The following is a 15372-nucleotide window of genomic DNA, read 5'->3' on the forward strand; positions in this document are numbered from 1 at the left end:
ACGCAGAGATTTCCATACCCTCTACTGCCTTATAAATGTACAGTGTCCCTCAGATCTGTCCTCGTCCCTAACGCTCATGTCGGAACAACATGACGGAAACACACGTTCCCATTATAATAAAATCCTCTCTGTTCCACTGCATTGCTCAGTCACCTTCTCCAAGTCCTTTACAGTAGCGGGAAGCCGACTCTGGAATAACCTCCGTCCTTATATTAGAGGACTTAAAAACATCTCCGGCTTCAAAAAAGTTAATGACATATCTACTTAAGCAACAGTAATGCCACCCTCTGTACATGAATGCACTTCACCTCATTACTTCCCTCTTTCCCCCTCCTTAAATCTCCCTTCCCCAAAACTCGCTATACTAATAAGCATCTACTTTACGCGCCAAGATATTAATGTACATCTGCACAAATCTTCATTACTATTGCCAATTTTTCTCATGTTTATCATTATTATTTGATTTTTTTACTGTTACTGTTATTGCTTTTATTATCATTTGTATGTATAGCACCTGTTGTAAAAATACTGCCAGCACTTACTTTATTAGGTCTTAGTCATTACTCTTTATTCATATTCTCAGTATAGTATTCTAATTTTCTTATTTAAACTATTGTCATGATGTAACTCTGATGTGTGAAATGCTGCATGTGTGAAACACTGGTCCGATGTAAGACAGGGCCTGAAGGCCCTAATCTGATCAGGTTAAATAAATCAATGTACCTCCCGACGAGATCACGAATGTAAAATTAGAGAGATACGAGCGCGCTCGGAGGCTTTCCGGCAGTCGTTCTTCCCGCGAACCATACCCGACTGGAACAGGAAAAGGAGGTAATGGCCGTGGCACGTAAAGTGCCCTCCGACATACACCGTTGGCTGGCTTGCGGAGTATGAATGTAGATGTAGTGCGTATTGAACGCCCCTCGCAAATTTGTGCTTGCGATGCCCCGTGGGCCGTCCAGCTGTGAGCGTCAAGCTCGTCCGATTCGCAGCCGTGTCAAGAGCGTGGTCCTCCGCTATTGATGAATGACTTACACGGGGTACTCCAAGCGACCGCTTCGGGCAGACGCGCGGTTGCGCCGCCCCCAGAGCGCCGCGTGGGCGCCGCGCATGCGCAGTGGGTGTGCAGCCACGCCGCCGACCCGGCCTGCGCCGCGACGCGCCTCGCCGGTCAACAATGCTGGTCGCGAAGGCTCAGTACGCCGCACGCATGGCTCTGAGCGGCTGCCAGCCCGGGGGCACCGCCGCCGCCGGCGGAGGCGGAGGCAGCGGAGGCGGCGGAGGCGGCGGAGCGGCCGGGGGCAGCGCGGCCAGCGGCGCCGCGCCGGCCAACTCGCCCGCCTCCGGCAGCGGCAGTCCCGCGCTGCTGCGGAAGCCGCTGCGTCTCCGGAACGTCGCCAGCAGGGCAGAGGCCTTCGACTCGCTCCACTTCAAAGTTTCCGAGGTGAGTGCGCGGCTGCACGAGAAATCGCCGTTTCGCTATGTAATGACGACGTCTTGCAAGATTAATACAGGCTCCAGACACACTATTGGTCAGTTTAAATTTGCACAACTTCGCCTTCAGCAAGCAAAAAATAGCAATATTATAAGTAAATCATAATTTACTCACTCCTTCAATGGATCAAATATAATGAAGCGATGTGCGATATCACTTTGTCATAAGTTAAAACTTACCGAAATAGTATTAATTCAGGTCGCCGGCCTGGTAGACAATTTATGTAAATGTAATTTACGGTGCCTTTTGCACAACACCTGTAAATGAACTTTTTTTCCAAATGCGAGTTAGTTGCTTGCTACGGTACCTGTACGTAACAGTGGCCGTCAAACTGCGGCCCCTGGCAGCCATGTATTGATGACGTCTTCTAAGATAAATACAGACTCCAGAAACTCTATCGGTCAGTTCAAATTTCTACAACTTAGTCGCAAAATAATAAATAAATCATAATTTACTCACTCCTTCAATGGATCAAATATAACGAAACGATGTGCCAGTATCATTTTGTCATAAGTTAAGACCTACTGAAATAGTATTAATTCAGGTCGCCGGCCTGGTAGACAATTTACGTAAATGTAATCAACGACCCGTTTTGCGCAACATTTGTAAATGAACCTTTTTTTTTTTCAAATGCGAGATAGTTGCGAGCTTCGGTACCTGTACGGAACAATGGCCGTCAAACTGCGGCCCCTGGCAGCATGCTGCCGTAACAAGCGTTTATGTGTCCCACGATACTGAGCCGTATTTTATAATAATATGCGTCTAGGAACTAACAGCAGAATCCAGAAACGTCGACCAACGTTGTTCTTAAGAGTGTAGTTTTCTTGCTTAGTAACAGAGAGAAATACTTACAGACACAGTATTATTTTAGGATGTACTTAATTTTGATGGATGTTGGTGAGTTTGGCCGTGATCTACAGTATAATTTCCATCGTACGTCAAAGGCAGAGTGGTACGTATCGCGGCCACTGCGGTTTTGATACAAGTGAGAGGGAGAATAATTTACAGTTTGTCTTCCAATGCTGACGACTCAAGGGACACGCGCAACTAGCACGTATCAGTTGCAAACGCAAGTAACATGATTCGTGAATACGCATTGTGGAGGTGTCATTCTCCAAAGTGGTACATGTCTCTAGCAAGTAATATGAAATGAAATCAAGGCTGCTGTAATACAATGCAGTAAGAAAAAGGAAAATGACGTTCAGAACCTTTAGTAAACATATGAGATCGCGTCTAGTGTTGCCATTACTGTTATTAAATGGTATATAACATACTAATTTGCGTAGTTTACGAATAGTGGTAGGCGAAGATGTAGTGTATTAACCAGGACGGAAGAATTGGTCATTGTATATTTTGAATGATATTGTGTTCGAGGCTGCTTACAGTCCGGCTTTCGATATGGAAGAATTTTCTGCGTTAATGTCGTTACGTCACTACAAATTGTCTCCTTATGCAGGCCTGTTATTACTCGATGGAGAGCTCTACAGTGCATGGTAGTCTTCAGTCTGTCTCAACTGCTCCACTGAATCCTTTTTCAAGTCCCAGCATCACAAGAAATAGCAGCTGCATCTGCGTGGAGCATACGAAATTGTACGGCGACTGTCTTGTTAATATTTTCAGCTCTACGTGATACCGATCGGCACGTCAAACAAATGCAAACTGCTATCAAAGAATATCTATTTCCCTAATTCCTTTTTTCCTCAGTTCTGTATAACAGACTATGATGAAATGCTATTTAATAACCTTAGTCAGCATTTAATGAACCTTGCTAAGTTAGAGTTGCCAAAAGTAATAGGCTAATGAAGTGAAAGTCTGTAGCCAAATAGATGATTACCAGTAGTATCTTTAGTAGCTCAGATATTGCCTTTCACTATTAGAATTGTTATTTCACGCCCACTATGTTTCGATAGTCACATTATAGATTATAGTAATCGCATAATGACGGGAAAGGTCAGTAAAGTGTAGCTCGTGAGAAAGGCATGACACAGTGCTGTCTTGTAAATTTGTATTTCTTGCGAGCTGTTCTGACATTTGTCCATTACCAGGAAGAAACAATAATCTACATCTACATCTACATCTACATCCGTACTCCGCAAGCCACCTGACGGTGTGTGGCGGAGGGTACCCTGAGTACCTCTATCGGTTCTCCCTTCTATTCCAGTCTCGTATTGTACGTGGAAAGAAGGATTGTCGGTATGCTTCTGTGTGGGCTCTAATCTCTCTGATTTTATCCTCATGGTCTCTTCGCGAGATATACGTAGGAGGGAGCAATATACTGCTTGACTCTTCGGTGAAGGTATGTTCTCGAAACTTCAACAAAAGCCCGTACCGAGCTACTGAGCGTCTCTCCTGCAGAGTCTTCCACTGGAGTTTATCTATCATCTCCGTAACGCTTTCGCAATTACTAAATGATCCTGTAACGAAGCGCGCTGCTCTCCGTTGGATCTTCTCTATCTCTTCTATCAACCCTACCTTCAGTATGTCATACATCACGCAACATGACATTACAGTCACAATCATAGTACAACAGAATAACGAAGCTTCACGACGTGACGATCTGGCCCATTCAGTTCCCTAAACACAAGCTGGAGGCTGATGGTCAAAGACCGAATAATCGCGGAACCGAATAAAGACGAATTAAATACTAATTTATAACACGCCACTGTGTGATGTATTTCCTACGATATATTTCTGCTGTTGATTGTAGCCCAAAAACAGTCTTTAAATTTTGGCAGGCACAAAACATTGTAAATCTAACGTCATTCGTAATTCGATGTAACAGAAAACTCATTGACAACAGAAAGAAAGATAATGACAGATATTGCAGCAGTCAATGAGTTTAAATAATTTAATTTATAATCTCTGTTCAAGACATTATCCATTCCCTTCAAAAGTTGCCCGAAGCCCTTTTCTCTCTCTACCAGAATTACAATATCATCGGGAAACCATCCAAATTCTAGGAAAATCTACCGTACGGATTTTCTCGATGGAATGTCGTTTCTAAGTGAAATTATATTACCTTATACAAGATAATCCAATCTCTCTGCAAATGATGTAACATTTATTGTTTTTTTTTTTTTGTTTTGTGATGTGGGGACAAAATTCCTCTTGAGCGCTAATATCCAATTTTCATGTACACTTTCTCTGACGCGCTTCGCAAAAAATAATAATAATCTTAGTCGGTTACACTTTATTCATGACCACCACGCGTATTGATCGCCATGTTATTAATTATTATGACGGCGTTAGATATGAAACAGAAGTCTGCCTGGTTCAAAACAATATTGTAAATCTACTTGACTTCAGAAAATATAATGAATGATAAACATTGCAGAAACCAATGATTTGACATAAACGTAGTATTTTCCGTGAAAAGTAGTTTTAGGTGTACAACAAAAAAAGATGCTAAAATTTATATTATGGCCCATCAACTTCTGACAATTTATCGCGCCATCTAGCAGACTTGAAAGAGGTGCACACCACATGTACATTGTTTCAAAATATGTCACGTATACAGTGCTAACTTGATATATACCATGTTTTTAAATAACGGAAATAAGGTACACACTATTTTAAGCTCTAAGGTCAGGCATGTGATAACATTGTCAGAACTAGTTGACGTCTAATAATTATTTCGCAGGTTTGTGATGGTATACTTAGAAGTGATTTGAAGTAACATCTATCTTCAGCATTTTATTGCCGGCTGATGTTTATAGCTGGCGCCCTTCAGTGCGTAAATTTAGTTCTGTAATAAAGCTGAACTTTGCTATTCGAAGCCGTTACAGGCACGAATAATTATGACGACCTTTAGAAGCACACCAGCCACACCTACTGATCACCTACTTTGCAATGTTGCTATTTTCTTATCATCTAGTCAACTGCAGCCCTCGAGAACGAGTTAATTAATGAGGAAATGGTATTTAAAATTTGAAGCAGGTACATGAAGGAGCCCCGAACCAACAAGAATTTCAAGTTAAAGTCGTTCAGGACTGGAACAGGAAAAATGAAAAAGAAACCTAAGACAGTAAACAAATGTGAGAGAAATGTGTCGTTTTGCACTACTTTGTGTCATTTTCAGATCATGAATTTTTATTCCGTGAAAATGGAAAAGAAACAATTTATTTAGAACTGAAAGTCAAAGAACACTGTATATTCTTGTAATTGCCACACTGAAAAGTTGCTTTTAAAATCTCCTTTGTTTTACGCAATATCGATTTTCTTGTTTAAATAATATTCCAATGTTGAAAACCACAAACTACGATTCATAGACATAGCAAAAAACTGTTGAATTTCAAATACACTGCTCAGTGATAGAAACCATGTGTCATATTACTACTCGGAAATTCCTTTCAATGACCCTGTTACCACGTAATTCCAAACGACATCGCATTTTATCCGAGAATGTTGAGTCGTGAAGTTTTTTGAAATCACTGGACACATTTAACTCGAGCACTCACTATTACGTAGGAGAGATGAGAGATGACACAGGGGACATCGGTACTGTATTATTCGCATTGTTCAAAAATGGTGCTAATGGCTCTGAGCGCTATGGGACTCAACTTCTGAGGTCATCAGTCCCCTAGAACTTAGAACAACATAAACCTAACTAACGTAAGGACATAAAAAACGTCCATGGCCTAGACAGGATTCGAACCTGCGACCATAGCGACTGCGCTGTTCCAGACTGTAGCGTCTAGAACCGCTCGGACACCCCAGCCGGCTTATTCGTATTGTGTTTCACTTATACAAGGCCACGTTTTACTGGCCAGAATTGCGTTAGACGTCACATAACGTTTATTATAAAGATACCCTTCAAGAGGCTATTGTTTCCAGCCATATGTACTTGGAGATTACGCAAGCTGATACATCGGTTCTGTACCGGTGTAGCTACGGCTTTCAAATGTGTAAATTTGACGTAGAAATTTACAAAAACGTTAATTTAAGTTATTTTTTGGACAAACGTTCACACACATGCGATAACTATTTTCTCTGAGTGGTTTGCGTATTAATAAAATTATTTTATGTTATTTGAAAGAGGTGTTATATACTTTGTATTTATCTTTATAAATGAATGTGAAGAAATTCCAAACCAGGCAGCAGTAAGACACTAGGTAGCCATTATCTGCCCTTACTGAAATGCGTGATTTTATACTTTGAGTTCAGTACTCAGCCCCTTAATATCTTAGCTATATTCCTGGAAAGCCGTCTTCAAATTTCTTTCCTGAGACAAAGGAGTCCAAATACACGTTTATCCACTGACACACACACATGTTTTGCACTTCCGGGGAATAGGGCCTAGCGCAGTTTCGTGTAAAAACGACACACTGTATATGCCTTAGAGTATCATGTTCTTAAGGAATAAAGACAGTAAAGAACAAAAAATGATCTCCGAATCTTATACTACGAAATCACACTATATGAGTTGCCACTTTTTAAGTATAGGAATGTAACGAGTAAATTTGTTGCAGCACTATGTTGAAAATTCATCCTGAATACTAATATTTGCACACGGTGTTACTAAAAGGTACGGCCAAACTTTCAGGAAACATTCCTCACACACAAAGAAAGAAAATATGTTATGTGGACATGTGTCCGTAAAACGCTTACTTTCCATGGAATGGAAATACACAGCAACATAACGTACCAGCGTGACTTCAAACACTTTGATACAGGAAATGTTGAAAATGTCTTCCGTTAGCGAGGGTACATGCATCCACCCTCCGTAGCATGGAATCCCTGATGCGCTGATGCAGCCCTGGAGAATGGCGTATTGTATCACAGTCGTCCACAATACGAGCACGAAGAGTCTCTACATTTGGTACCGGGGTTGCGTAGACAAGAGCTTTCAAATGCCCCCATAAATGAAACTCAAGAGGGTTGAGGTCAGGAGAGAGTGGAGGCCATAGAATTGGTCCGCCTCTACCAATCCATCGGTCACCGAATCTGTTGTTGAGAAGCGTACGAACACTTCGACTGAAATGTGCAGGAGCTCCATCGTGCGTGAACCACATGTTGTGTCGTACTTGTAAAGGCACGTGTTCTAGCAGTACAGGTAGAGTATCCCGTATGAAATCATGACAACGCGCTCCATTGCGCGTAGGTGGAAGAACATACTGACGAAACTAAAATGAGCTCTAACATGGAAATTAAGCGTTTCCGGACACATGCCCACATAACATCTTTTCTTTATTTGTGTGTGAGGAATGTTTCCTGAAAGTTTGGCCGTACCTTTTTGTAACACCCTGTATACCTGCTTTATAATGGCGACGTATAAAAGATGTCGCAAAAGCCGATATCCAAGAAAGCTCTTCTGGGATATACACCGTCCAGTCACATTAAGGTGTTGGTTAATTCTTACAAAGAAGGAAACAGCAACCAGCCACTATTAATACTGCTATTTATTTAGGTAAATAGCGCCGTTACCGGTTTCGAACTGGCAAGTTCATCATCAGACGGCTGTTCGCATGATTTTCAAGATACACTTTACACTATCGTCCGTTTTCAATTTTTATTTTTCCACCGTGGCGAAGTATTTTTGGTGTGTTGTTGCCCTACGGTAGAAGAACGGTGTTAGAAGCGCCCTTTGTGAAAATAAATAACCTTCAAACGATGAAATACAGTTTAAATAAATGTGTGAGGTTAAGTGGTTATGGTACTTAGGTCTAAATTAATGTGACCACTGCCTATGTTCGACGTGAACGTGCAATAATCACACACAGACGGCAGACGGCAGATCCAGCAGTGGACGGAATATAAATCGTGTCGGTAAGAGGCGAAAAACAGTGCGCTCGTTATAGTAATGCAGAAACGGAGCGATCAATCAGATGGCCAAAGGACATGATCACTGGCTTTTTCCTCAAGGGTGGAAGCGTTTCCGAAACGGCTAACTTTGTAAAATGTTCGCATGCCGCCGTGGTTAAAGTAAAATTCGCGCAAACAAAGTTGACTCTCGGCGCGGTGGCTGATGGGAGCGACTAAAATGGAGTATGCCTTTGCGGTCGCTCCTGCCACCCACCGCGCCAAGTATCAACATTGTTAGCGCATATGTATACGAGTCCATGGCAAAATGGGGCTATCCAAACCCGGCGCCAAAGCAATTGTGGTCCTTGGACGACAGGGATGAACGACGGCTACAGAGATGTGTACGGAAATATAGATGTGCAACTGTTGAGCAACTGACAGGGCTACCAACAGCGTTTCCTCAACGAATGTTCAGCGAACGTTGCTGCGCACGGGTTTCCACAGTAAGCGCCTAGATCATCCTCCCATGCCGAGTGCTGTTAATCTGGGACGAAGGCTGGAATTTTCACTCCCGTACCGTAACTGGAAGTCCACTGACAACGGAATGGTCCAATAAGACATGTCGAAACCTACCCTGAAATTTTTTACACAGGAAGAAGATAACGAAAGATATGCACAGTCAAAAGTTTATCTGCTGAGAGGAACTGCAAGTATTTTGTAAAAAATGTTGAATCGACAGATTTTTGCCGCGCGAAGAACAGCTTACAACAGCGGTTTGCACAGACCTTGCCGCCTAGCGTGCGACTCGGCGAGTCACACACGCAGCGCCGCGAAGCGGAATTATCCGGAGTCCACAGACACTAATTTTAAGCACTTAAAGCCTGGTTTACAATGAAGCGAATGGAAGTGAACACATGTGAATGAGGATTTGCAGAACATTCATAACCATTCGCTTGTATATGGGTAGAATCGCTTATACTAGAGGGAACAGAAGAGGACACGAGGTAGCGAACAATGCCTATGAACACTGTGTTATTAGTTAGCAGTCTTTGGAGCTAATATTCCACATACAGGATACAACTCTATCTTGTTAGAGCTACAATGTGAAACTTTGCTGTTCAGTGAGACTTATGTTGCATGGCGAGCACACTGTCCTTCATGCAAAATGGCGCAGCGAAGGAAGAAGTGTCTCAATTTTTATGTATGCATGACTTGCATGGAGATCGTTAGCTTCGCAGTAACCGCTAGTTTTTTTTTTTTTTATACAGAACTGGGAAGGAGTCAGAAATGGTCCTGACCGTTGTTGAGTATATTGCGCTGCGTACCAGGCATACTTGATCAAATTCGTAAAGCGTAGCGAAGAAAACTGGTAATGCACAAATGAGCTTAAAAATACTGTTCCGCCGATAAACCTTAAATGAGAGAGATGTATCGGAAATTTCATTGTCTGATAATTTTCTGAAAAATGCTCTCCACTGTCAAAAAAATTCTTTATCGAGTGGTTGATTCGCTCTTGTAGTTGCAGCCGGAATCCACATTACACCTGCAGATTTCTCGCCGTCCTGCACGGAAACACTGGCGTCATTATGTCCAGACCATGAACCCAACAAAAGCAATGAATTAGTTTCTGCAGCTGGTAGGAATACGTTTCGAACGAAACGCTGAAAATTATTCTTTTCCGTTTTTCCAGCTATTGATATGTCGATTACAAGATTTTTGCAACAAAACAGTCCACTTTTTATTTATGGTTCTAATTTGCCTTGAGGTTTTTGAAAACAGGTATACAGCTGTATAAACAGTAAATCACTCATACTTACCACTGGCATTATCGTACATGAAAGTGTCGTTGCATTCATTGACCCCGAAACTATGAAGTGCAGCCTGCACGCATTTCTTTCACGCAATCTGACTGATCATCGTTATAAACACCAATTACGGGGCTAACAGCAAGTTTCGTCTTTACCCCAACTATGTATTTCTGTATAGCACTGCCTATCACTGGCAGCTGCTCTACACATTTACGTGACGTCACCTTGGTAATTTTGCAACTTCCTGTGCTGTATGATTTCTTGAGCCTGCGTAACCAGACCGATGTAGCCTGGAAATTAGCAATGTTCATGCCAGAATGATAATTTTGCTCTGCAGTGGAGTGTCTCCTGATATGAAACTTCCTGGCAGATTAAAACTGTGTGCCGGAGCGAGACTCGAACTCGGGACCTTTGCCTTTCTGGGCAAATGCCATCTGAGCTACCCAAGCGTGACTCACGACCCCTACTCACAGCTTCAGTTCTGCCAGTAACTCGTCTCCTGCATTACAAGCTTCATAGAAGCTCTTCTTCGAAAGGTAAAGGTTCGAAGATCGAGTCTCGGTCCGGCGCACGGTTTTAATCTGCCAGGGAGTTTCACTGTTCATGCCAGATGCAATTAGGATAGCCCATCGGTAACGGTGCATAGCTTCTCATGAGCAGTTCTGAATCCAAGGAGAAGTTTTTCATTCAGATGGTTTCTAGTTTCCGTTTGACGCATATTTCTTATTCCATGTAATTCATTCTTCCACTTGTAGAGTTCACGCTCCGATTTTATGAAAGTGGTTAAAGTGGTTTTCCCTCCTTCGTTTAACCAATTTTTTTTTTTTTTTTTGCTTGGGGGGGGGGGTAGTATTCTTCTTCAGAACTGTTCCTGGCCCAACTGACATCGTCCGTACCACACACATGGGATCGCCACAGTTATTTTCTATGTCTTCTAACGCAACCACAATTTCAAACGAAAATTGTATATCATTGTTAAGAATGTCAAGAAAATCAACTAACAGATGACACATACGTACGTCCTCAGGAAAAGTAGGTGATTTCGGCTGGAAACCACGTTCTTCATTTTTCATCATTGCTAAATTGAGAACGTTAATTGGATTCCACATTACTGTGAAACTGGAAGAAAAAAAAGATTCGATTAGCACGCATGCCTTACGAAAGCACAATAAATATTAATTCAGCTTTATCTGTAGTGTCAATACTTATTGATAATTTGTAATAGATGTTACTTGAATGGGTAATTCGAGAAATTGTGTACTGTAGTGCCAGAGCAACCATCAACGAGCGGTAACCTGAAATGTACTTCACAAGCTGCGATCGGGTTGTGTCGTGTTTCCTGTTTACAAATTTACCGCCGACCTCGGCTCTGTGTGTGTGTGTGTGTGTGTGTGTGTGTGTGTGTGCGCTCCATTTCCGCATGCGCGGTTGCTACAGTGCCACTAGGGGAGTACATTTCTACGGCCACCTGGCGCACTACGAATTTGGCAATTTTCAGTTTTTTTAATTACTTGCAGTGTCTCTTAGCAGCTAAGATTTTGACAGTGCATTTCTTTCGTTGTCTTCTTCCTCTGTAAAGAATTCCAAGGTATTTTTCTATATGTCTTATTGTACCATTCCCTAGTGAGTAGCTACAGGTGGCCTTTCCAGATGAATCACGTTTTATGCTCCATCGACGCTAAACGTCTGAGGACAAACACCCTACAATATTGGTCGGAAGGCTCCACGCGTTATGGTCGAAGGAGTGTTTCGTGGCATTCCATGGGCGATCTCACCATTCCGGAAGGCACAGCAGTTCAGCAAAAGTAGACATGTACTTTTGGGGTCCATGTCCACACCTATATGCAATTTTTTGCTTCCTCGGCAAGACGGCATCTACCACCAGGGCAACGTGTCAACACAGCTCGCAGAGTACGTGTGTGGTTCGAAGAGCATCAGGATGAGATTACCGCATTGCCCTGTCCACCATATTCCCCGGATTTAAACAATCGAGAATCTGTCGGACCACGTTGATCGGGCTGTACGCGACATCGACCTTCAATCGAGAAACCTACGACACTGGAGGAGGCATGGCTCGACATCCCTCTCTTCGTGGATGTCTCGCAGTGTTCCACGCAGCAAAAGGCCGTTGTTCAGGCTTTTACCACGTGGGCCTCACTGGACAGTGTATGTTCCACACTTTAAAAGCAGAATTAAATTGCATCAATTTAAAAAGGTCTCTCTATATTACTTTTTCATTCTCCTCCAAGCGCCCTCCATTGAAATTCCTCGAAATTTCTTACCTTTCTTTTATTTTCTTCTCTTCCCTTCCATTTTTCGCTTTTTCTGATCTAAAATTATGATCTGGATCGCTTACCATTAATTCGCTACACAATAAAAACAAAACATACAACGAACGCTTTAGTTTTTGAAGTTGTAATGAAATCTAGACCTTTCGATGCTCACTACCGTTGATGAATATTAACGTGGACAGTGGAAAAGACAGACAAAAAGTGCGGCTGCAGGGACGTATCTCTGGCACGCTGCAAGTGAGACACAAATTTTCCAATTTTCTGTCCACACACTACATTTATAATGCCCAGCCAACCATACTCATCACTCGCGGCAGTCAGTCTACCGATTCCCGTACGAGTTTCAGCAATGTGAGTGCATCCGCACTGAAGACGATCATTGGCCGGTAAGCCTTGCCTGTATGAATCTGGTATCTGTATACATTTCATTGGTGATCTTGCAGCTCTTGAAGAATGAAGTTTTAATGAAATCTAGACATTTCACTGCTTGCAGGCGTCTGCCACGTAAGCAGGAGATCCTGGGTTCGAGTCCTGATAAGGGCACACACTTTCAACTGTCCCCGTTGATGTTTAGCAAAGCCTGTAAGTAGAGAAAGGGCTAGATTTCATTATAACTTCATTCTTCGAAAGCTGCAAGGTCAGCAATGAAATCTGTACAGATACCAGCCTAATTTTTTCGATTTAACGTGCAGCACAGACAGCTAAGTGTTCAAAGATTCTAAAGTACAGTTATTTGAGTTTGATTTTGACAAGCGATAAACATTCTTCTCCCAATTTAAGTTTACACGTTGGACGATCCAAAAAAAACATAGGCGCCGGTGGACGTGGCGACACAAAAAGAGAGCAGTGTCACGAAAACTGGCTTTCAGGGAAGTGAAGAGCTGCTTCTCCTGCAGTTAAGTAGTTGCGTTAATGCTGAGAAAGGAGGCAAACGTTTTATCTCTTCAAAAAGCAACCTGCCTTCCGTTTCCCGCCTATGAAAGAAGTAGAGTGAAATTTCCGCTCTGCAGAGGAGAGTGCTCTGTTATGAAACTTCCTGGCAGAGTAAAACTGTGCATCGGACCGTGAATCGAAACCAGAAGCTTGCCATTCTAGGACAGCGCTCTTACCGACTGAGATAACCAGATACGACCATCGCTGGCACTCTGTGATATCCTATCTTTCACGTACTCATCTTCGGGAGAATGACGATTCAAATCCGCTTCCGGCCATCCAGATTTTGGTTTTCCGTGATTTCACTAAATCACTCCGGGAAAATGACGAGTTGGTTCCTTCCACATCCTTGAAACAGTCCGAGCTTGGGCTCCGTCTTTGATGGCCTCTTTGTCAACGATACATTAAACCGTAACCTTCCCTCTTCGAGGCGTGGTTGTCGCGTCATATAGAGGAGAAGTTCTGTGAAGTGTGAAGCAGGAGAGAGGCAGTGGGGGAAGTCATGCTTCGTCACTCAATAGTTCAGCGAATAAGAACATTGTCCGTGCAGACATAATTCTGGGTTCGAGCATACAGTTGGTCTGCTAGAAAGTTCCTTAAGACAGTTTACACTTGGAGCCTTTTTTCAACATTTCTTCGCGAAATTGCGCATACCGACAAAATAAATTTTTTCTGGCATCTAATGAGAAGCAGTGATGGTGCACAGTAGATTATGTACAAACCACTCTTGTTCTTGCGCTGGTTTCATAATAGGATTGAAACAGAACGAAATATTAACATGTATTTGTAATATTGTTGGATCTACAACTTTGCTTTCGTCTTTTTTTCTCAAAGTCTGAGGCTTTATTTGGAAAAACTTACAAAAACTTGATTTTAAGTATTGGACATCGCTTCCCAGTACTTTCTTCCGTCTTCCGGGCAGCATATAAGTTCCACAGCGGAAGAACTGGACGTCCATGAATCGATACAGTTTAGCACTGACCGGAAGGGCTGGTTAGTCAGGGTATGTGCCATTGATCGAAAAATTTGTTAGTCAGGCAGAGCAAGATCACGGAGGGTGGGGTGGGATCCCATTATTAATATTTCCAAGTATGTTTTGGCCTTTTTTTTGCGACATGGGATCAAATATTGTCACGCTGCAAAATCACCTTTTCATGTCTGTAGCTGTATTGTCTTTCACTGCTCGGCTCAAACACATCAGCTGCTTTCGATAACGACTTACTGTGATTGTGTAAGAAAGTGAAACACCTACAGCCTTCATTATGATATCATTTATTGTACGGCCACCAGTTTCTGTGCTTCAGTGCACCATCTTCAGGCCTAAATGAAGCTGAGGGGGTGAACACCATCCATATATACAATGCATCAGTGGACATCGCAGACTAACTGTAACCTTGATGTTGCCTCTCCAACCATCAACTATCAAGATGAGCCAGGTGATAGTTGATGGTCGGATAATGTAGACAAAAATCGACTAATACTTTTGACGGTGTTATGGTTACGAATGCCTAAGCTCACTGTATGACACTTAGAACCTACCCCTTGCACAACCATTTGCTGCTACTGTCATCTACTGCAAAAGTGCGGGAGCAAAGTTGTAGACTTAATAAAAACCGTTCTGCGAAGCTAAAAACTCAGCGTGTTGATTTGTTCCGCGTAAATTGCTTTATAGGGCCGTCCGTTTCAGGGATAAAGCATTGTGTGCTCGTTTCAGCTGCTTGTAACGAAGATAGATAAATTACCTGCAGAAACACATTATTTGTTATTCACTTTTCATGTTGTAGGGATAGACTATATGTTCTCATGCTTCCTGCGTCAGTTTTACAAAATATCGCTGCAGTGATTGACGAATTTATTTATTCATCAGGAATCCAAGCCTCACATGTACTCGTATAGAGAGATCTAAAAATGAAAGCATTTGTCACGATGTCTACCGAAAGTACGGAAGTAGAAGTATAGGCAGGAAATCGAATGCATCATCTCTCGAAATTGGTTTGAAAAATTGCTCCAGTCTTCCGCTTTCTTTTGTGGTTTCAACATACTCAGCTGCAGATTAATTAGGGAATATGATGTGAAACAGTTTTTTCTGATGCAAAGCAGAATG

The 15372-nt window shown here is 42.4% G+C and overlaps 1 protein-coding gene across 1 annotated transcript in view; it reads left to right on the forward strand.

Annotated features, from left to right (window-relative positions):
• Positions 1-1323: 1323 nt before the first annotated feature.
• Positions 1324-15372, forward strand: part of LOC126339265 (nitric oxide synthase, salivary gland) — a 1479392-nt gene continuing 1465343 nt past the window's right edge. Inside the window, exon 1 of the mRNA XM_050001617.1 lies at positions 1324-1444. The gene's annotated coding sequence lies outside the window, so the exon portion shown is untranslated. The remainder of the gene's footprint in view (positions 1445-15372) is intronic.

This window comes from Schistocerca gregaria, chromosome 1, assembly GCF_023897955.1.
Source record: "Schistocerca gregaria isolate iqSchGreg1 chromosome 1, iqSchGreg1.2, whole genome shotgun sequence".
NCBI classification, from domain to species: Eukaryota; Metazoa; Arthropoda; class Insecta; order Orthoptera; family Acrididae; genus Schistocerca; species Schistocerca gregaria.